We start from the raw sequence: 23,487 nt of genomic DNA on the forward strand, positions 1-23,487 counted from the left end.
ACACTCCTGGAAATTGAAATAAGAACACCGTGAATTCATTGTCCCAGGAAGGGGAAACTTTATTGACACATTCCTGGGGTCAGATACATCACATGATCACACTGACAGATCCACAGGCACATAGACACAGGCAACAGAGCATGCACAATGTCGGCACTAGTACAGTGTATATCCACCTTTCGCAGCAATGCAGGCTGCTATTCTCCCATGGAGACGATCGTAGAGATGCTGGATGTAGTCCTGTGGAACGGCTTGCCATGCCATTTCCACCTGGCGCCTCAGTTGGACCAGCGTTCGTGCTGGACGTGCAGACCGCGTGAGACGACGCTTCATCCAGTCCCAAACATGCTCAATGGGGGGACAGATCCGGAGATCTTGCTGGCCAGGGTACTTGACTTACACCTTCTAGAGCACGTTGGGTGGCACGGGATACATGCGGACGTGCATTGTCCTGTTGGAACAGCAAGTTCCCTTGCCGGTCTAGGAATGGTAGAACGATGGGTTCGATGACGGTTTGGATGTACCGTGCACTATTCAGTGTCCCCTCGACGATCACCAGTGGTGTACGGCCAGTGTAGGAGATCGCTCCCCACACCATGATGCCGGGTGTTGGCCCTGTGTGCCTCGGTCGTATGCAGTCCTGATTGTGGCGCTCACCTGCACGGCGCCAAACACGCATACTACCATCATTGGCACCAAGGCAGAAGCGACTCTCATCGCTGAAGACGACACGTCTCCATTCGTCCCTCCATTCACGCCTGTCGCGACACCACTGGAGGCGGGCTGCACGATGTTGGGGCGTGAGCGGAAGACGGCCTAACGGTGTGCGGGACCGTAGCCCAGCTTCATGGAGACGGTTGCGAATGGTCCTCGCCGATACCCCAGGAGCAACAGTGTCCCTAATTTGCTGGGAAGTGGCGGTGCGGTCCCCTACGGCACTGCGTAGGATCCTACGGTCTTGGCGTGCATCCGTGCGTCGCTGCGGTCCGGTCCCAGGTCGACGGGCACGTGCACCTTCCGCCGACCACTGGCGACAACATCGATGTACTGTGGAGACCTCACGCCCCACGTGTTGAGCAATTCGGCGGTACGTCCACCCGGCCTCCCGCATGCCCACTATACGCCCTCGCTCAAAGTCCGTCAACTGCACATACGGTTCACGTCCACGCTGTCGCGGCATGCTACCAGTGTTAAAGACTGCGATATAGCTCCGTATGTCACGGCAAACTGGCTGACACTGACGGCGGCGGTGCACAAATGCTGCGCAGCTAGCGCCATTCGACGGCCTACACCGCGGATCCTGGTGTGTCCGCTGTGCCGTGCGTGTGATCATTGCTTGTACAGCCCTCTCGCAGTGTCCGGAGCAAGTATGGTGGGTCTGACACACCGGTGTCAATGTGTTCTTTTTTCCATTTCCAGGAGTGTAATATTCAGACTTGAGGCTATTTCGTTCAGAGTTACACGACTGTTCTCCTTTACAAGCGTCCTACACTAATGCAGTGTTTCCATCCGTCATTGTGCGGTGAGCCTGCACTGGCACTGGGCCATCACCCACAGTAGTTACACTGCTTTTAAACTTACGGCACTCGTATGCTCTCTGCAACTACAAACACGAATCACCGTACGGTGCTGGCTTCCTCTATGAATTTCGATTGGTTTGACACTTTCGCAAAAAGGCATCACAGATCGGTGATCAGTGGCGGTGCATGTTGACAGTGGGGCAGCTAGCATCTTGTGGACGCTGCTGCCTTCTGTGCGTCGTTAGAGAGCCTGTATACAGAGAGAGTGGCCATAGGTGAAGTTGCCCGTGATTGGTTGATTAGCTTTGGCGCCATTTTTCTGCCAAACGTCTCTCCCGCTTCCTATGTTCGCCGTGCTTTTGAGTTGAAGTTCAGAGGACTTTTGGAAACAATTAAAAGGTATTTGAATTATTGAGAGACTTGTTATGCGTTGTGCATGCATGTTCGATTTAGTTGTATATCTTTTTAGTACGTAATTATCGTTTTGAATTTGGCAAAATTTGTAACTTCTTGTTGCAGTCTGAAATACCCAGTCAGGAAGGAATGTGTAACTCTTGTAATAAAGTCCATGTACAACTTCCTTAATGGTATATATTATCCGAAATATTTATTTAGTTATGCCTATAACTTTGCTCAGAAAACTCTGACTTTAAGGTGTCAGTTTTTTTAAATATTTTTAGTCACGCAAAACAGGTAGGCCTATTACAATTTAGTGCATTTTTAAGCTCTTATTTCTTTAACAGTTCGTGCATACTGGTAGCATCACAAGCTTTTCTGAAGGCAATAGCTGACAGTCCTTGCTGGAAACGGAAAGCTCCTGTAATTGTTGTACCATGCTCATTCGACTTTATAGCGTCAAACTTTATTTCGTTCCGAATCAGAACACTAGGCATTATTTTGGTTTTAGTATTATTGCCCGACTGTTGACGCAGACGAGTTATAAGCACGTTTTTCCGCAGTTGTCGTGTTTGCTGAAACATTATTCTTGGTAAATAATTGTAGGTATTCTTGAAGGCAGTTTTTAATAGGCCTACTTACTGTGGGGTAGAAGGGATACGGTAGTTTTCTTGTTATATTTGGTCGTTATTATAGTAGCCTACATTTAACATTATCTGATTTTTGTAATCTTTTTCGTTTGTTATCTACGAGAGGTATTCAGTATAAAGTCGTAAGCAGTTGTTTACTTGTGACATGCAAAAAGTTTGAAGACGTGAAAAGAAGTACTAATACGTCTGTATACGACTTTCATTCATCTTACGTAATACAGGTACGTTATCCACAAACAAATGCTATATACTATATTTTTTTATTTACGTTACTTTCATTGCAATATGTCTAGTAAACGAACTTTAAAGGAGATAAATGCAAGTAACGAATAATTTTTACAGCCACTGTATCAAATTTTGCTGTGCTGTACGTAGTAGGCTACTATGAATATATTATAGCTGTAAAGAAAGGTATTTAACGAATGATTTCGCCATATTGTCTTGTGCTTTTGATTCGGTGAGTGTGTACTCCACTACTGGCCATTCAAAAGTCCCGCCCGCAGTTTGGCAGAAAAATGGCCGCCGTATCGTCCGGTTGGCCACTCTTCCTATACAGGCTCTCTACTGCGTCGTAGCATAACTCTGCCACCTGTCGGTCACTTTCTCAACCTTCAGGAACACTACTGCCACCTACCAATTCCATCACACAACTTGTCGAAATTTTATGGCAGTTGTATTAAAGTTCTCATTTGAATCGCCCTCGTAGACATTAGATGCAACAGAGTTTATGGCAAGCGTAGATGCGTATTGTCCAGATTTTCGAAAGTTTCTTTTCAGGTATAGAATTTACCCGCCAGGAAAACGTTGGCCAAAGTCGCATCGAACTATAAGGGGACTACGACTAGAAATTTTGCCAGTTCTTCGCTGCTTGGAAAGAACACTCTTTCGTCGCCCTCCTAACACCAGCCTTGATCTGTCAACAGCGCAGCACGAGCCGAGCGCTCCTTACGTGGTGAGTGTGGCGCCGACCGGAAGCTGGCACAGAGGGCCCGCCGGCAATAAACACTGCGCGTGTCTGCACACGCCCCGCCGCGCACCGGACGCCAGCGGAGTAATGAGCGAGTGAGCATGCAGCGCGCCGCGCGGACCAGGAACAATGGGCAGAAAGGCGCCGTAATCCGCGGCGCGGCCTTCACTCGCCCACTGCCAAGGTCAGCGCGGCGACTCTTGACCCCGGCCGCCGCGCGCCCACCGCCTGCCTCCGCACACCGGTTCCTCCGCCATTTTCGTGGCGTAACTTACGAGCCGCCGCGTCCCTAATGACGACTGTTTGTGTCGACCGAAAGAATGAGCGATAGTAAATCGACGGGGCAGGGGTGGCAGTAATATTCAGCGGTGCTACGGTATCTCATCCGAAATGACTGGTCGTAAAAATGGCGTGCGGATTCTGTGGTCCGGAGCTCTTTGTTCGTTCTCCTGACACATTCATCTTAGGTTTCCCACTATATCGCTGTCTTGTCCATAACGTTTCTGCTCCCAGCACCGACAAACATACCGGTAATAAATGATCTGCCTTTCGTACCACATACATTCCTGTTCTCTTGCCTGCCTATCGTTACCATCTGGTTTGTTCACTGTTCAGTTGAAGCCTCCATTGTCGTTAGTCTGCAAAGTGTTTCGAGAGCAGTAGTAAATACACCGCTTGACAAAAAGTGAAACATACAAATACATGACCGGATGTCAATTTGACTTCGTACACGTACAGACGGTGGGTGCATATGTAAATGATAAGACCTGCAGTTCTCCATGATAGGTAGAATGCCCACAAGTGTGTCTTAGTATTGTTCGCATTTACTGTTGTTGTCAGGCCTCACAATGTATATAACGGGTCTTGAACTGGGTCAGATGTTGACTGATCACTGTGAAGGACACGTAGATGCCGCATCCACGTGTGAGACAGCGGTATTAGCTCCTGACAGAGATTGAAAGTGGCCTCATTGTGGGTCTCCGTTTCATCGGCTCGTCGAATCGTGCAATAACAGATTCGGGGGGCTTTCAGATGTGACATCGAGCAGGTGTTGAATCGCTTGAATGAAGGCAGACAGACTAATTGCTAAGGCTCTGGTCGACTACACCTCACCACCACAATGGAAGATCGGCGTATTGTGCACCAAACCGCATTATAACCCATTCGCAAGCCGGACTAGAACATTACTTCACATGCTTTTTTGACTCATCTAGTGCATCATCTCACAATAACACTTGCAACGGACGTCCTCGATTATTTGCTGGATGTATTCCAATCTCTGTCTTCCTCTCTAAAGTTTTTCCCCTCTATTACCATGGAAGTTATTGCTTCATGTCTTAACAGCTGTCTTGTCCCTTCTTCTTGTCAGTGTTTTCTATGTACTCCTTACCTCGCCTATTCTCCACAGAACCACCTCATTGCATACCTTATCAGATCACCTGATTTGCAACATTCTTTTGTAGCACATCATCTCAAATGCTCCGATTCTCTTCTATTATACTACCATACAATGCTTTGCTCCAAACGTATTAGAAATTTCTTCCTCAAATGAAGGGCTATATTCGATACTACACTCATGCTCATAAATTAGGGATAATTGCAGAATGTGGTGCCACATAACGTGGCACTACACAAAACTGGCGCTAATAGCATAGGCACATAGGGAACACACATGACACAGATCTCGAAGTCCATGGTATTGGTCATAAGTTGAGAAAACCGTCCCGAAACACATATGCCACAAAACGCCACTGTTTCCTGAGCATGTACCCCGACATCAATATGGGATATGATCACCATGCACACGTACACAGGCAGCACAACGGGTTGGCATACTCTGGATCAGGTGACAAGCAGCTGCTCGGGTATAGCCCCCCATTCTTGCACCAGTGCCTGTCGGAGCTCCTGAAGTGTCCTAGGGGTTTGAAGACGTGCAGTGATACGTCGACCGAGACCATCCCAGACGTGCTCGGTGAGGTTTAGGTCTGGAGAACAGGCAGGCCACTCCATTCGCCTGATATCTTCTGTTTCAAGGTACTCCTCCACGATGGCAGCTCGGTGGGACCGTGCGTTATCATCCATCAGGAGGAAGGTGGGACCCACTGCACCGCTGAAAAGGCGGACATACTGGTGCAAAATGACGTCCCGATACACCTGACCTGTTAACAGTTCCTCTGTCGAAGATGTGCAGGGGTGTACGTGCACCAATCATAATCCCACCCCACACGATCAAACCACGACCTCCATACAGATTCCTTTCAAGGACATTAAGGGGTTGGTTCCTGGTTCACGCCAGATGAAAACCCGCCGTAACTCACTGTTCAGATTATACCTGGACTCGTCCGTGAACATAACCTGGGACCACTGTTCCAATGACCATGTACTGTGTCCTTGACACCAGGCTTTATTGGTTCTGCTGTGTTTGAGCAGCCTCTAGTCGCCCTAGTATTCTACCCCTCATAACTTCATCAATATGTGGTCTTTGAGCCATTTTCAACACACAGTCACCATTAGCACGTCTGAAAACGTCTGCACACTTACTCGCTGCACCGTTCTCAGACATGTACCAACACACCTCTGCGTATGTGGACTGCTACCAGCGCCACTGTGCGACGATCGCAGGTCAAATACACCGTATGGTCATACTCCAAGGTGATTTAAACCCGCAAACCTCCCACCAGAGCGTTGTTTCACCATGTATCAGCATTATCCTTAATTTATGAGCATGAGTGTATTAGACTTCTCTTGACAAGGAATGGCCTTTTTACCAGTGCCAGTCTGCTTTTTATGTACTCTTTGCTCCGCCCACCATGGGCTATTTTGCTACTAGGTAGAAGATTGCCTTAACTTCATCTACTTCGTGATCACTAGTCCTGATGTTAAATTTCTCGCTGTTATCATTTCTGCTACTTCTCACTACTTTCGTCTTTCTTCGATTTACTCTCATTCCATTATCTGCTCTTCTTAGCCCGTTTATTCCATTTGCGTGCCTACTCTGGGATCAACACCACAACACAAACAGATAGAGAGTGGTGGCGTTACCGGGAAGCATTGACTCCTGATGAATGACCATCGTCGGTATGGCGGTGTCCCATTTTTCCAAAATTTTGGAGAGATGCAGCAGTTGCTGGTGTGGGAAGCCATCAGGTTATGGATGGTAGACATTGAGTGAACTCTGGAGGCACAACCGTACGTCGCGGAGATATCCTGCATCCTCAAGTTTTCCCTCAAGCGACAGATCCTTTTTCAATAGGAAAATACCCGTCCACGCGTGGCATGTCTCTATGAACTGTCCGCGTGATGCTGAGGTGCCTCCATGGCTAGCAAGATCTCCAGATCTGCCCCCGATGGAACACGTGTGGACCTAGTGCTAGTATCCGGTATAGCAAGGACCAGGAGCTTGCCTTGGGAGAGAATACATCTGAGGTCATCAGTCCTCTGGAACTTAAAACTACTTAAACGTAACTAACCTAAGGACATCACACACATCCATGCCTGAGGCTGGATTCGAATCTGCGACCGTAGCGGTCGCGCGGTTCGAAACTGAAGCGCCTAGAACCGCTCGGCCACACCGGCCGGCGCACATAGATGGAAATTAATTTTATCTGAAAAATATATTATAAATTGTTGTTATACGGTGCTCCTTGAATGTTTAAGTCGTATGACAACATTAGAGCGCGGCCCCTCCCTCGGGCATGGGTGTGTGTGTTGTTCTTAGCATAAGTTAGTTTAAGTAGTGTGTAAGTCAAGGGACCGATGACCTCAGCAGTTTGGTCCCATAGAAATTCACACACACACACACACACACACACACACACACACACACACACACACACACACACACACACACACACAACATTAGAAGAAAACTTGAACAGAAGATTTTCATTTGTTATTATCATCCTTGTTGTTTGTATCGTGTTACTTTTCCCTTCTTATACTGTAGAAAGCCTAATCTGCAACGAATGGAAATTCATATTAGCAGTCAACTATGTGTCCGGCTGCTTAGCTGACAGCCGGCACGGTAGCTCAGTCAGAGGGTTAGCTGCCTTCTGTAATAAAGAACTGAGTGAACGGATCAACAAAGAACAAATACAAAGAGTCATAACGAACAAAATGAGATTAAAAACAAAACAAAAAACAAAAAAGTGGTAATGTGCTTGCCTCCCATGCAGCGGGCCCGGGTTCGATTCCCGGCCGGGATGGAAATTTTCTCCGCTCGTGGACCGGGTGTTGTGTTGTCCTCGTCATCATTTCATCCTCATCATTGGCCGCAAGTCGCCCAATGTGGTGTCGACTCAAATAAGACTTTCACTTGGCGCCCGAACCCGAGTGGGGCCACCCGGCCAACAATGCCATACGATCATTTCACTTTTTTTTTCGGTCAACTGTGTAGCAACACCACACACCTGATATACTCTTCACTATACACCGTAAGGTGGCATACGGAGTATGGCTGTCAATGAAAGTTTTAGGTCCATGTTCCATAGATTATTTCCACAACTCTGTCGAAATGATATTGATGTTTATACACTCCTGGAAATTGAAATAAGAACACCGTGAATTCATTGTCCCAGGAAGGGGAAACTTTATTGACACATTCCTGGGGTCAGATACATCACATGATCACACTGACAGAACCACAGGCACAGAGACACAGGCAACAGAGCATGCACAATGTCGGCACTAGTACAGTATATATCCACCTTTCGCAGCAATGCAGGCTGCTATTCTCCCATGGAGACGATCGTAGAGATGCTGGATGTAGTCCTGTGGAACGGCTTGCCATGCCATTTCCACCTGGCGCCTCAGTTGGACCAGCGTTCGTGCTGGACGTGCAGACCGCGTGAGACGACGCTTCATCCAGTCCCAAACATGCTCAATGGGGGACAGATCCGGAGATCTTGCTGGCCAGGGTAGTTGACTTACACCTTCTAGAGCACGTTGGGTGGCACGGGATACATGCGGACGTGCATTGTCCTGTTGGAACAGCAAGTTCCCTTGCCGGTCTAGGAATGGTAAAACGATGCGTTCGATGACGGTTTGGATGTACCGTGCACTATTCGGTGTCCCCTCGACGATCACCAGTGGTGTACGGCCAGTGTAGGAGATCGCTCCCCACACCACGATGCCGGGTGTTGGCCCTGTGTGCCTCGGTCGTATGCAGTCCTGATTGTGGCGCTCACCTGCACGGCGCCAAACGCGCATACGACCATCATTGGCACCAAGGCAGAAGCGACTCTCATCGCTGAAGACGACACGTCTCCATTCGTCCCTCCATTCACGCCTGTCGCGACACCACTGGAGGCGGGCTGCACGATGTTGGGGCGTGAGCGGAAGACGGCCTAACGGTGTGCGGGACCGTAGCCCAGCTTCATGGAGACGGTTGCGAATGGTCCTCGCCGATACCCCAGGAGCAACAGTGTCCCTAATTTGCTGGGAAGTGGCGGTGCGGTCCCCTACGGCACTGCGTAGGATCCTACGGTCTTGGCGTGCATCCGTGTGTCGCTGCGGTCCGGTCCCAGGTCGACGGGCACGTGCACCTTCCGCCGACCACTGGCGACAACATCGATGTACTGTGGAGATCTCACGCCCCACGTGTTGAGCAATTCGGCGGTACGTCCACCCGGCCTCCCGCATGCCCACTGTCCGCCCTCGCTCAAAGTCCGTCAACTGCACATACGGTTCACGTCCACGCTGTCGCGGCATGCTACCAGTGTTAAAGACTGCGATGAAGCTCCGTATGCCACGGCAAACTGGCTGACACTGACGGCGGCGGTGCACAAATGCTGCGCAGCTAGCGCCATTCGACGGCCAACACCGCGATTCCTGGTGTGTCCGCTGTGCCGTGCGTGTGATCATTGCTTGTACAGCCCTCTCGCAGTGTCCGGAGCAAGTATGGTGGGTCTGACACACCGGTGTCAATGTGTTCTTTTTTCCATTTCCAGGAGTGTAGGTCCCCCGAAACCTTGGTGGGTACCACGATATTGTAACTATTTATAATTTGACATCTTGGGTTGTCGGGTGTTCTGCCGGATATCAGCGTCGTATTTGCACGGTACTTCGGTAGCGTAACTCGTTACCTCCATCAGGTGCGACCTGAGACTACCGAAATACCGTGTAAGTACGACGCTGATATCCGGCAGAACACCCAACAACCCAAGATGTCATTAGATCGCCGGGAAGCCTAAAGAATTATTTATATATTATTTCTGGGACAAAAATCTGTTGTGGCCAAGCGGCTCTAGGCGCTTCAGTCTGGAACCGCGCGACCGCTACGGTCGCAGGTTCGAATCCTGCCTCGGGCATGGATGTGTGTGATGTTCTTAGGTTATTTAGGTTTAAGTAGTTCTAAGTTCTAGGCGACTGATGACCTCAGATGTTAAGTCCCATAGTGCTCAGAGCCATTTGAACAAAAATCAGTTACATCTAATAATTACTTAAATGAATTGCCTCACAGCTTTCAGGGAAGTCTAAAGCAGAAAAGGGGAAGGGCCGGGGACGGAAACGCCTGCGAACTGTATTGGTTGACGAACAAGGGATAAATTGTGAACGTAGATTTCTTCCGAAAGTCAAACCGCTTTTCTCTGAAAGAGTGAAAAATAAGCAAGGTGGATAGGAAAGCGGAGAGAGCAAAAATGAGCCGCTGAGAACCAAAGTAATTTAAGTCAAAAAATTTTAATTTTTGAGTTAAATCACTGAGTTTACTCACAATGTACGGAATGTGCGCCAAATGCATTCTTCCACTCTCACCAGAGTGAAGTGCGTTCGCGAGAATAGTGGTATAAGACCAGCGGAAAGGCCACATGCTCGTGTTGTTCTGTGTTGTTTATTTACACTTTAAAATTAAAAAAGGCCATGCAACAATGCTAGTAAATATAAGCATTGTTGTCTTTCTTTAGGTTTGTAAGGTCGCTTGCCTTTATGTACATCTGGGATGAGAATTATGTCATGAAAAAGCTCCCAAGAAGTAGGTTTTTGCCTTTTAAAACATGTAGAACTCCATGCTCATGTTGCACATTACGTAATAGCATACAGTGACGCAGCAATTGGTCGAAATCGGAATTCAAAACCTGTGCTAATTTGGACAGAGACTGTAAAGAAATCAAGTAATGAGATCCACAGGGTCGACCATAAGTTGATGTTATTAATACTCTCCTTTCTGGTAAACGATCGGGATTTCAGAGTTGTCGGGACAAAATCAAGAACTTCACTCGGGACGATTGGTGTAATGCCATTCAAAAGGCCAGGATAAAACAAGCCTTTACCGTTTGTAGAATGGCCCTTAATGATTCTGTCTCAACAAAGTAACTAGCGAAAAGTATGACATTTAAAAAGAATAACACGCAAATTGAAAAGTTCAGTTACTTTCACGTTCGATGGCTTCGTTTCCAGAAAGACTGTCTACATCTCGTTTTATGCAAAGAATCTCATGATGCATGAATCCGTCGAACCACTTTGGATATTACAAGTTCACTTCTTGCTCGTGACCGTCCGCGCCTGTCTTGTGTTCAACTCGTCGCTCTCAACAATCCTATGCGACCTGTCACCGAAGCGAAAAGGAGGGACAGAATCACACTTATCCCGTACATCCCTTCGGCGCACCACGCTTTTTTCAACCAACTGACAACTGCAAGTTCGGCACGGAAGTCTGGACCTGGACATATTGACCTTTCAGCAGAGGAAGATGACGTGGACAGTGAAATCGAGTAAACAGACATGTTCCGTTATAAAGACTCTTGAAATACCAGCTTGACAAAACGTACACGTTAAGAAATTTCGACATTTGGAAACAACAGTTTATTTATAATCCATAGATGAAGCACTGCTGAACTATTAGACAGCCTTAGTTGGTAGCTTTCTAGTATTTAACAACAATAACGCAATTATTTTAACTCAGTTTGTGGGAGAAAAGTGCATAAAGGGCAGACTCACATTTACTATATCGTATTATGTTTATGTTTTACAAATAAATTGCTGTTACGGAGACTAAAAGACAGGGTGTTTCTTCTCAGGTATCCAGTTTCACCAAAAAGTTCATAAGAAACATGGTACAAATCTTGATTTATACCGGTTTACATTTCAATAGAAGTAAATATCTGAGAGGAAAAGTGGTAGTCCAACTTTTACGGACTATAAAACCGAATTTAAGGTACAAATAACTAAAATGTCTGTAGTAAACGTAATTATAATATTTCATTTGTACGTTTCATCAAATGAATCACGAATATATGAAGATAGTAACTGTTCTCGAAAGAACAGATACCATTGATGACCGTGGAGCTTCTCTAGAATAAATGATAATTAACTGAAACGTCAGCTTCCGACAGGTGTTGTTGATATACCTCGATGGGCACAGCTGAAAATGTGTGCCCGATCGGAACTCGAACCCGGGATCTCCTGCTCTTTTTTTTTATCGTTGTGTTTGTTCGTTGCGGACGTCACATGATATCCGTTCAAGTTCGTTTGGTGATCCTTCCACTCAGTTTTTTTTATTACAGATTTGTTCGGGGCGGACACCGTAAGACACCCGCTTAAGTTCGTTGTTGATCGATTAGCTCAGTTTTTTTTATTACAGAAGGCAGTTAACCCTCTGACCGAACACGCTGAGCTACCGTGTCGGCATCCATCTGAGCCACCGAGGACACAGGTGAATAGCGCGACTGCAGGGACTTATCCATTGCACGCTTCCCGTGAGACCCACATTCCCAACTGTCCACAATTCTACATATATAATGTACCTAATAGATATTTGCCCATCCACTCATTACTCGCACGGAAAGCGTGCAAGGGATAAGTCCCTGCAGTCGCGTTATTCATCTGTGTCCTCGTTGGCTCAGATGGATTTAGCGTCTGCCATGTAAGCAGGAGATCCCGGGTTCGAGTCCCGGTCGGCGCACACATTTTCAGCTGTCCCCATAGACGTATATCAACAACACCTGTCGGCAGCTGAGGGTTTCAATTAATTATCATTTATTCGAGAGAACCTGCACGGTCATCAGTGGTATCTGTTCTTTCGAGAGCAGTTACTATCTTCATATATATAGTTAAAGGCTACCCAGCCATTGACCTTCGTCCGTGCGAATGCGCACAGGTTGTCCGAACTCTTACGGGAACCGCCAAAGTGTGCGCGAGTAATGAGTGGATGGGCAAATATCTATTAGGTACATTATATATATGTAGAATTGTGGACAGTTGGGAATGTGGGTCTCACGGGAAGCATGCAAGGGATAAGTCCCTGCAGTCGCGCTATTCATCTGTGTCCTCGGTGGCTCAGATGGATAGAGCGTCTGCCATGTAAGCAGGAGATCCCGGGTTCAAGTCCCGGTCGGGGCACACATTTCCAGCTGTCTCCATCGAGATATATCAACAACACCTGCCGGCAGCTGAGGGTTTCGATTAATTATCATTGAATCACGAATTATTGTAAAGCAATAATTTACATTAATCGAAACGCAAAATCCTTCATTTCTCAGAACTAGGAAAAATTGAGTCGTACCACTTTGCCTCTCGGCGGCTCAAATATAGACTGAGAGAGGGTGGTGATGGGGGAGGAAAGGAGAGTCATGCTGGGAAAAAGCAGGTGAGAGGATGACAGAGAACATGCAGAGGTGAAACTGTTCTTCCCATGCCATATGCGGCGTTCCTCGCAAACACGTAAATACACACCGAGACTGGACGTGACGTAACTCAGACATCAGACGAATGAATCTGCGACTCCTTTTTCTCTGTCACCACAGACTGCGCGCAACTGCCTCCATTTATAATTGAGTAGCCGGACGTGTAAGGTGTGCAGTTGAGTCTTGCCGCATCAAAGCAAAACACAGAATTTCTAAATTTGTCCACCAGCCTGGCGTCTTTAGGCGATGCCGTCGTCTCAGATGAGAGGTAGCACAAGACCCTGAGTCCGCAGTTTCTGCTGTAATGCAGCAGCCAAGTAAGTGGCTAAGGCTCTCTCTCATTGGGATAATAAATTCCATAGTTTATAGGAATGCCATATACACAGGTTTCCAAAATTAAAGCAACAAACTGCTAGTTCCCCGTCCTATGTCTAATTCACGATATAATCACACTAACTGTCAACATATGTCGTTACTATCGAGTTCTGCTCAGAAGATGGCATTTCAAATGGTTCAAATGGCTCTGAGCACTATGGGACTTAACAGCTGAGGTCATCAGTCACCTAGAACTTAGAACTACTTAAATCTAACTAACCTAAGAACATCACAGACATCCATGCCCGAGGCAGGATTCGAACCTGCGACCGTAGCGGTCGCGTTGTTCCAGACTGAAGCGCCTAGAACCGCTCGGCCATCTCGGCCGGCGATGGCATTCCGATCAACGGACAACCACGCCAGCAATGACGTCAGGGCACCTATCAAGCGAGGTAGTGTTTGTAGGGCAGTCCCACACCCATAAGCGCTGTGAACACAGTCATGTGCATAGAGAGCTGTATAGGAAGTAACAAGGGAGGTCGGGAAACGGTTTAAAGAAGCAGGAGATTTTAAGACTCGTACATAGATATGCTCGATTGCAAATTGACAAGTGCGGCAGTGAAAAACATTCGCGGTCGTGCAATGAAAGCGGATGGTCGCCCAACAGTCAATATGGGCAGCGCAAGTCGGTAATGGAGAAAAATTTAAAAATCACTGGAATGAAATGTTCGAAAAGGGGTAGCCGCCTGGGATCAGAGAGTTTTAGTACGGCACTTTGTAGCATCGTGCGCCGTTACAAGAAGTTAAAGTTGAAAATAAGATGACGAAATTCAAAGTCGAAGTGTTATAACGGAAAAAAATTGTACGTCAACAGTTTTGTACTACGGTTTTTAGTGCACCACGTACGAGCTCGATATAGGTTAGTGGTTGACTGTCCTTTGTTTTACGAATCAACGTTTTGGGTAGTTTTCATTTGCCATTTTACGGCCGTTATATATATATTTTGTGACGTCATAGGAAGAGAGACTCACATCAGCTGCCTCGAGATTACAGTGAAAATGTGCCGCGGTTTTTAAAACTGAATCTCCAGATTTTTGTTTTTTGAAAGTTGGAAGGTATGCTGCATATATTTCGTTTTTTACTATGGGCATTGCATCAGACAAAATAAAATACTGTTGACTAATAGTGTGTGGTAGCGCGCGCCTGCAAGCGTCACTAATCATTCTTATTAACCAAAAATTAAGCTCACTTTTAAATGTGGTAGCAAACTTTGGTAATATTTCAGAAATAAAGTTGCAGTTTCCTAAACTCAGATATGCTCTGCATTGCTCGCGGGTCCCGACCTTCGACGCGCAACGCAGTCCTTCCAACCTAACAAACAGATCGGTCCCTCCTTTTACTTCTGAAACGTATAGCCAGAAGCCGACGATACACGGAGCGATTCGGCTCGTTCTACGTACTCAGATGTTTTGTAAAAGTTAATATAAAATGAAGTTTTGATGATGCAGTGATAGTTCAGCATTAAGTGGTTCTCCCCTAGTATCATGATCAGAGCCTGAATGGTAATTTAGTAGTAATTGGTGAACGAAAATATGAGTTTTGTCGTACTGGCTGGAAGGTAATCCGTCCATCTTTTATTACGGAAGCCAATCATACGACAGTTTTGGCGCAATTTCTGACGATAGGTGTAAGTGTAGCATCTGTTGCTCGTACCTCACTCCACTCCATGACGTCATGTGATAACCACTACATTTTGGCTCTGCTGAGACATTGCGGCGGCGCGGTTCTTTCCGTCCTATTACGACGTACCTGCACCTACCTGTGAACATTGTCTCAGCAGATCATCAGTGGGAAAGCCGAGCGAAACCTACTGTACTTCGCCGTGAACCAGGCTGCAATTGCGGTGGTCTTGCGGTTCTAGGCGCTCAGTCCGGAACCGCGCGACTGTTACGGTCGCAGGTTCGAATCCTGCCTCGGGCATGGATGTGTGTGATGTCCTTAGGTTGGTTAGGTTTAAGTAGTTCTAAGTTCTAGGGGACTGATGAGCACAGATGTTAAGTCCCATAGTGCTCAGAGCCAGGCTGCAATTGAAGTCACTAATCTACGTTTCGGGAGAAAGTTTTCACACGAAATGAAAGGTTGGAAATTTTGTCCTCAATTAATATAGTCTGAAACTTAGGTGATTAAGTATTACTGCCAAGCCCGTGCGCACAGTCACTCACAATCCCTTTCACTCACGTTAGCAAGTTTATGGTGTTACATTTCCCGAAAACGTAATAGCTACAAAAATACTGATTGTTTTTGATTGAGAATGCTCGCCAAATATTAAGTCCGCCGGTACCAAATGTAGTCACAGTTTTTAGCCACCGACCTGCTCAATACGCCACGCGGAATATATGTCTTTTCTCGTCACGAAATTCACTTAAAATTCCGAAATTTCTACACGCCCGTCGGAATAATTATGCCGTCACTTTACCACGCTTTTGATGTATGAAACACTGCTAGATCGGGCAACTTTCCGTTTCCATCGGAACTACTACTACATACGTCCGAACTGTTTCATGGCTAGGCTCCCACCCTTCTTTAGAATACTCTAAGTCTTCTCTACCAGCAGAGAAAGGCGCGCGAAGAATATTGCTTTACCATTGGTCAGTTTACTCAACAGCCAATAGGAAAACAACACTCTCCCGCGTCAGTCCGCGCTTTTCATCAATAACCAATCGCAAAATAGTAAACCTAACGACTGCACTTTTTACCGACGTAATTATCTAATATGCTGAAGTTTTGTTTATGCATAAAGTTATTTACTATTCTTATTTATACCTGAATTAACTTTGCCTTTACCGTAAACTCACTTTACAAATCTATTCTATAAAATCCCCTTTGTCCATATCCATACTTCTTCGAAACGTTCCCACACTAAATCCTACTACATAACTCGTTAAACAATTATCTTCATATTAACCTTAAACCACACTCACGCATCATTCATACTGCTAAAATACATTTATAACATTTTACAAACACAAAAAGACATCATAACAGTTTATGAAAATACTAGAACAGTTTATGAAAAACATTCTATTACTTTTGTGCACTCTAGTGGACACAATCGAAACTAAATCAGTCACCTATCCAATATTGTCCTCTATCGGCTGATACATAAACTACGTGCGCGTCCAGTCTCGCGTCACCATGTGTCTCTATCCATCTCTGAGACACGTCTCCCACTTAACCGCCTCCAAGGCAGGATCTCGGTATACGGCGCTACGCCTCTATATGAAACGTGGGAATAAAGCTTCTGACTCCAGCAGCCCTAAATGTTACGTATCATTAATTGACTTCGTTTGGCAAAAGAGGTGATTCGGCGAGAGACATGCGGGGCTGCCGGTTTGCAAGGCCAGGAGCTGTGCTTCTCACGGCTTTCTACCGTGACTCACACAGCGGCGAGGAGCCAAAAAGAAAGATAGGGAAGAGGTGTGTGAGTGTGTTGTGGCGCCGTTAATATTTATCGCAACTGCAGGCAGGCGCGGTCTCGGCCACGGCCTCTGAAAATAAATGTGGCGGCGGCGTCTGGCCCAATGTCGGACCGTGCGGGGTGCCATTACCCAACTGCCGAGGGCGCGATCCAACACCGTCAGCCGTCCATGGTGACAACGGTGGTGGCTGCAGCTGTAACGCAGCGTTACCATACCGCTAGCGACGAGGTCTAGGAGCAATACTTACTAGTAAATACACACCACAGGTTCTTTAAGGAATTCACAAGCGTAAAACGTCTCCCTAACTGTGTGTCGTATAGTGATAAAATTTTGCAATTCGAGTACGTGCAGTAATACTAGGTCCTCTAGCCCCGCAGACAGTACGGTAAGGAAGGGTAGTCGGGGCCTCCTTTGCGAACGGGACATCGAGGCAGAGGTGGTGTAGCTAGGTTTAGTTCTACAGATCTATTAAGATACAGTTAGCGAATCTGCAAATAGAGAGATACGTAAACGGGCAGAACAAGGCGCTGCGGACGGCGACGCCTGTATAAGACGACAAGCGTCTGGCGCACTTGTTATATCGGCTAATGCTACTACAATGGCAAGTTATCAAGATTTAAGTGAGTTTGAACGTGGTGTTATAGTCAGCGCACGAGAGGTGGGACACAGAATAAATGGGGCTGTTCCTGTGCGACCATTATAGGAGTGTTCCGTGAATATCAGGAAACCGGTAAAACATCAAATCTCGCTGCGGCCGGAAAAAGATCATGCAAAAACAGCAACGACGACGATTGAAGAGAATTGTTCAACGTGACAGAAGTGCAACCCTTCCGCAAATTGCTGCGGATTTCACTGCTGGGCCTTCAACAAGTGTCAGCGTGCGAACCATTCAGCGAAACTTCATCGATATGGGCTTTCGGAGCCGAAGACCCACTCGTGTACCCTTGATGACTCCTCGCCTGCGTCCGTCAACACCGACATTGGACTGTTGATGACTGGAAACACGTTGCCTGCTCGAACGAGTCTCGTTTCAAATTGTATCGAGCGGATGGACGTTTACGGGTATGGAGACACCCTCATGAATCAATGCATGACAGCAGGGGACTGTTCAAATTGGTGGAGGCTCTGTAATGGTGTGGGGCGTGTGCAGTTGGAGTAAGTTGGGGCCCTTGATACGTCTAGATACGACTCTGACAGGTAACAGGTGCCTAGGCATCCTGTTTGATCACCTGCATACATTCATGTCCATTGTGCATTCCGACAGACTTAGGCAAATTCAGGAGGACAGTACGACGTCCCACACATCCAGAATTGCTACAAGAGTGTTTCCAAGAACACTCTTCTGGGTTTAAACACACTGGCCACCAAACTCCCCAGACACGAATATTATTGGGCATATCTGGGATGCCTTGGAACGTACAGTTCAGAAGATATCTCCACCCCCTCGTACTCTTACGGATTTATGTGCAGCCCCCCCTGGATTCATTGTGTCATTTCCCTCCAGCACTACTTCAGACTTTATTCGAGTCCATGCCACGTCGTGTTGCGGCACTTCTGCGTTCTCGCGGCGGCCCTACACGATATTAGGACAGATGTACCATTTCCTTTGGTTCTTCAGTGTATTTTATCAAGAATACCTGTAAAGTATATACACCAACAATGGAGCTGTATAGTGTTCGTGTTTTTGTTATCAGGTACTATATTCACAAGAGCTTATCCACGTACTTATTTATGAGGGTCATGTAAATATGTTAATTCACAAGAGAAGCACTCCATTGTTGGTATCTACACTTTGAATGTACTCTCGATGAAATATTATATCTGCACCTGCAGATATGGAGCTACTCCTGGATGTCTTAAAAATCAACCTACATATCAGATGTTTAGATGTACATAGAGACCTTTTAAGTGGTTATAGGCTGTCAAATTGTTTGTGATTTTTATGTAAAATATTTGCTGAAGTATTCTTAAGAATTTGTATGAAATGTTTACAAAAAATATTTACAAAACATTTTGGAAAATGGTGTAAAAAGGTTTACGTAAATTATGTTTTATGAATGAAGCACATGATTTATAGACTATTTTTTATACCTGTAGAATACTGACTTGGCTTGTATGTTATGATGGTAATTTGGGCATATGCAATTATTTGGAATAGTAGATCCAGTTAGTCTAATTTGAAATGATAACATCGATTCGTACTACCTCTGAGCCGCCTGGTGTAATTATGTATCACTAAGAATGTTTACGATGGGATCTATCAGTTGCAAAGTGGTGATGAATGCGAGAGCTCGTAACCGGTACAGTAACATGAGAGTACATAGCTGTTATTTTAAAACTGACATGCCAACTTCTAGTATAGTTCACGAGATCAACATTCATATTTCCCCCACCTCCACGCCAAGCTGTCGGAATGCGAGAAAGGGCAAGACTGGGAAACAGTGAACGTGCCACATTTAAATTGCAGTACAGTCGCACTGCATATGACTTGGTTTCATAGTTCACATTTCTCTACAATGTAGAACACAAACAGAGTAAGTTTTCGGTATTAATTAATAATTTTTGGCGCGCTCAAGAAATAATGTAATTTTTATCTAGTACAAACTGTCGGCGAACGGACAGACGCGAACAATTCAAGAGTTTCGTACTCAAGCTGCCACGTAATCGTGACTTACTTAGTTTCAAATCGAAAAAAGGTCTTTCCCACAAATATGTCGATCGAAATATTGTAGAGCTTTTGAAATCTCATTTAAGGTACTTCGAAAATCTACCCGAGAAAAGCAACGAAGACGTCCCGTACAATTTTAACGTAAAAAGATTTGTAATTGAAACTGGAATAACCTTGCAGGTCAAACAGTTACATCTGCTCACCCACAGGGGCCCTCTCAACTGAAACGGTCAACCATCGTTGTGATTCTTGCGTGACTACAATGAATCCTCCATACCTCGCGCTTACTTTAATGCCCATGAGCTCCGGGAACTGTATTGTCTTTCCAGAAATGGTCCTTCAACAATGCGATTTTCTTTTGAAATGCATCTCCATGAAATCAGAAAGAAATTACACTGAGCACAGTAAGGCATTACAAGGTAGAGTCAAGTGCAATCAAAATGTGAAGTTTGCAGTCCACTCCTGGTGTTCTAATTTTCGTTCCTGAACCCCCTTTTCCTTCATAAATTCAACAATAGCTAGATTCAAATCGAAAAATCGTTGCAGGCATCCCCCATGACTTAACCAACATATTTTGCTGTGATATATGAAGTCGCCATATTCTTCGTTTATTTGCGTCGAAAACCGTTGCAACTAAAAATGGAGTAATGGGTGCGACTCTAGAAATTTTACTATTCGTACCACCAGTATTTTCAAGTGCTCCCTGCCAGAAAATTTGGCACAAAGTGCTTCTTGATGTTACAGAACTGTGAATCTCGTCTGTCGATCGTTGTAATATTTTGCTCTTATCATCCTAAAGTTTCGCAGCAAATAAGCGGTACCTTATGTGAATTCTCGTCCCTCTCTTCTGTCAATCCCATTTATTTTAAAGGATTATAATGATAGATCGCTAGATTGCCTTTTTTTGTGCAAACACTACGAACAAATAGCGAACTCAAGAGAGTTGTGCCGACCGCATAATGCCGCACCGCAATGATAAATAAAATGTCTCGCTGTTTCGGGCACTCCCCAGTAGGACCGAGAGCAGCCGAATGATAGTCCGGGCCTTGGCTCCGCGCACGCTTGAAGCTTGAAGTTTCGACGCCATGGCCGGCTTGGCGTTAGACCTAGTTGCTGTTTCGTAGCACTTTCGGTCCCATTGTTTGCGGATCCTAATATGGCAACAGAGAATAGCCGAAAACGGTAATCTATATGAATAAGTCATATAAGCGATCTTGGCAGTTAAAGATTTACTCAGTGTCCATAATACTACAGATCGCCCCCACGCTGACGACATCAGAAGTGTATAAAAACTAGGGAGTGCTGTGAAACATGAGGTACCATATTGTGACGTCTAAACTCGACTGGCTCCGCTTCAATGTAAGCTTTCTCTCCCGTGTGAGGACGGTTTTACTGGGATGGAGAGATTTTTCTCGTGTCGAAGTATATCGTGGCTCTTGAAAATGCTTCCACGTTTACTGTGACGTCAGTTTAACACTCATGTACTCCGAATATGTCGATCAACTCGTCGGCTTTACTCTGTGTATGTATAAACAAATCCGCAGTCACATACATAAGATTTTCATTTTGAACAAATTATCTCAGAATTAAAGATACGATCTCTCATGTTGATTAATACGAGGGTTAGAACTTAAATAGTGGCTACTATTTATTCACAAGCAATACAAAAGAGTTACATGTTTGCACCTGTTGCTGTCGTTCAAAGTAGTCACCAGCGTTGTGTAGAACCCGTTGCCAGCGATGTGGAAGGCGTAGTATACCGTTAGCAGAGCCTGTTCTGTTGATGGTGCGGATGGAGCGGTCTACTGTCTGTCGAATCCCTGGAACAGTTCTGAAGCGAATGCCACGAATGGTTCCTTCATCATAGGAATCAAATCAAAGTCACAAGGACTTAAGTCGTATTACTGTTCGTTTTTGGTCTATGACCTGCGACCAGCTTTGCGAAAGAAGCGGCGACACTTCCTGCGCAACCTATCCTTCATTCTGCACGACAATGCGCGGGGGATCAACAGCGCAAGCTGTGGCTGCTCTGTTCGGTCGATGGGACTGAGAAGTACTGTACCATCCACCATACTCCCCGGACTTAAGTCCTTGTGACTTTGATTTGATTCCGAAGATGAAGGAACCATTCGTGGCATTCGCTTCAGAACTGTTCCAAAGATTCGACAGGCAGTAGACCACTCCATTCGCACCATCAACAGAACAGGCTCTGCTAACGGTATACTACGCCTTCCACACCGCTGGCAACGAGTTCTACACAACACTGGTGACTACTTTGAAGGACAGTAACAGGTGCAAACATGTAACTTTTTGTATCGGTTGTGAATAAATAGTTGCCACTATTTAACTTCCAACTCTCGTAAAATATGAGGTGCTTAGTCAAGTTGTTGTTTCCATTTTATACACAAAATTTCGACGACGGACTCAGCCACCGTATTAAGGTGCTTCGAATTTTGTTGTTGTGTGTCCATGGACTCTAACCAGACTGTGAGCTACGGTGTGTCTCTCGCCGCTGTTTAAAGCTGAATTACGTTCCCGACAGCTTCTAGGTCCTTTACATTTTTGTTTTGTTTTTAATGAGCTGGCTCTGGTGTTCAGTGAAACACACATTCTATCAACGTTTTCTAGCTCTGGTGGATGAAATGGCCGGCGAGATCTTAACAAATTGAATGCCAGACCTCAATCAATGTTTAAATTGAAACCTCTGTCCCTGTTTACTAGATTTTCTGACATCTTTATTTCGACAGACTCCTTAATTATGCTGTCCCACAAACTTGGCTTTTACAGCACGATACTAGTCTCACCGTATATTTCATTTCATTTATTCCGCTTAAGAAAACGCTAAATGCGGAGGGATGCGAACATATTTTACACCGTTCTGTACTACGTACAGCAGAAGAACAATTAGGGGACAACCGTAGTATAAGCATGTCAGTGTTATGTCCCCGAGATAAGTTGGGCTTCGCTATTTCTGTGGATTGTGACAGCAGCCAACATTTTTTACTTGCTGCCCACTTTTTTTAATCTCTGTTAGCAGGAAGTTTTTCTAATCGCTCTCCTGTTCCGCAGTGTTGGTGGTTTACAAAGTAGGGAAGTAACGTATTGTATTGTACTGTATTGTATAGTATTAAACCGGGGACGTAGAAACTTCGGAGAGGCTTCGTCCCGCCGCAGCCCTCAGTAGTTCACAACCCCACAACAGGCCACAGCAGTCCACCCACCCCACCGCCGCCACACACCGAACCCAGGGATATTCTGCGGTTCGGCCCCCAGTGGACCTCCCCCCCCCAACAATAATGCTTTGTTGATTTAATTAAAATTTTTTTCGTGATGTAGGCACTATAAACTAACGTCGTAATTTTTACAACTTGAAATAAAAAATAATGCATTTAAGAATTAAAAACCATCCACAGGCTGGCCGGCACACCGGACCTCGACACTAATCCGCCGGGCGGATTCGTGCGGGGGACCGGCACGCCTTCCCGCTCGGGAAGCAGCGCGTTTAAGACCGCGACATGGAAGTAACTATACTATATTATTATATGTCTACGTCTACGTGATTACTCTACTATTCATAATAAAGTGCCTGGCAGAGGGTACAATGTACCACATTCAAGCTGTCTACCGTTCCACTCTCGAACGGCACGCGGAAAAACGAGCACTTAAATTTTTCTGTGCGAGCCCTGATTTCTCTTATTTTATCGTGATGATCATTTCTCCCCATGTAGGTGGGTGCCAACAGAATGTTTTCGCAATCGGAGGAGAAAACTGGTGATCCCAAAAAAATAGTTCAAATGGCTCTGAGCACTATGGGACTTAACTTCTGAGGTCATTAGTCCCCTAGAACTTAGAACTACTTAAACCTAACTAAC

General features: G+C 45.8%; 1 protein-coding gene and 1 non-coding gene across 2 annotated transcripts in view; both read left to right on the forward strand.

Annotated features, from left to right (window-relative positions):
* Window positions 1-23,487, forward strand: part of LOC124788484 (probable G-protein coupled receptor Mth-like 1) — a 539,206-nt gene that overhangs the window by 449,404 nt on the left and 66,315 nt on the right. The window lies entirely within an intron of this gene.
* Window positions 12,796-12,869, forward strand: Trnat-ugu. The gene has a single exon. It is a non-coding gene; the product is annotated as a tRNA-Thr (tRNA).

This window comes from Schistocerca piceifrons, chromosome 1 (assembly GCF_021461385.2).
Source record: "Schistocerca piceifrons isolate TAMUIC-IGC-003096 chromosome 1, iqSchPice1.1, whole genome shotgun sequence".
Classification (NCBI taxonomy): domain Eukaryota; kingdom Metazoa; phylum Arthropoda; class Insecta; order Orthoptera; family Acrididae; genus Schistocerca; species Schistocerca piceifrons.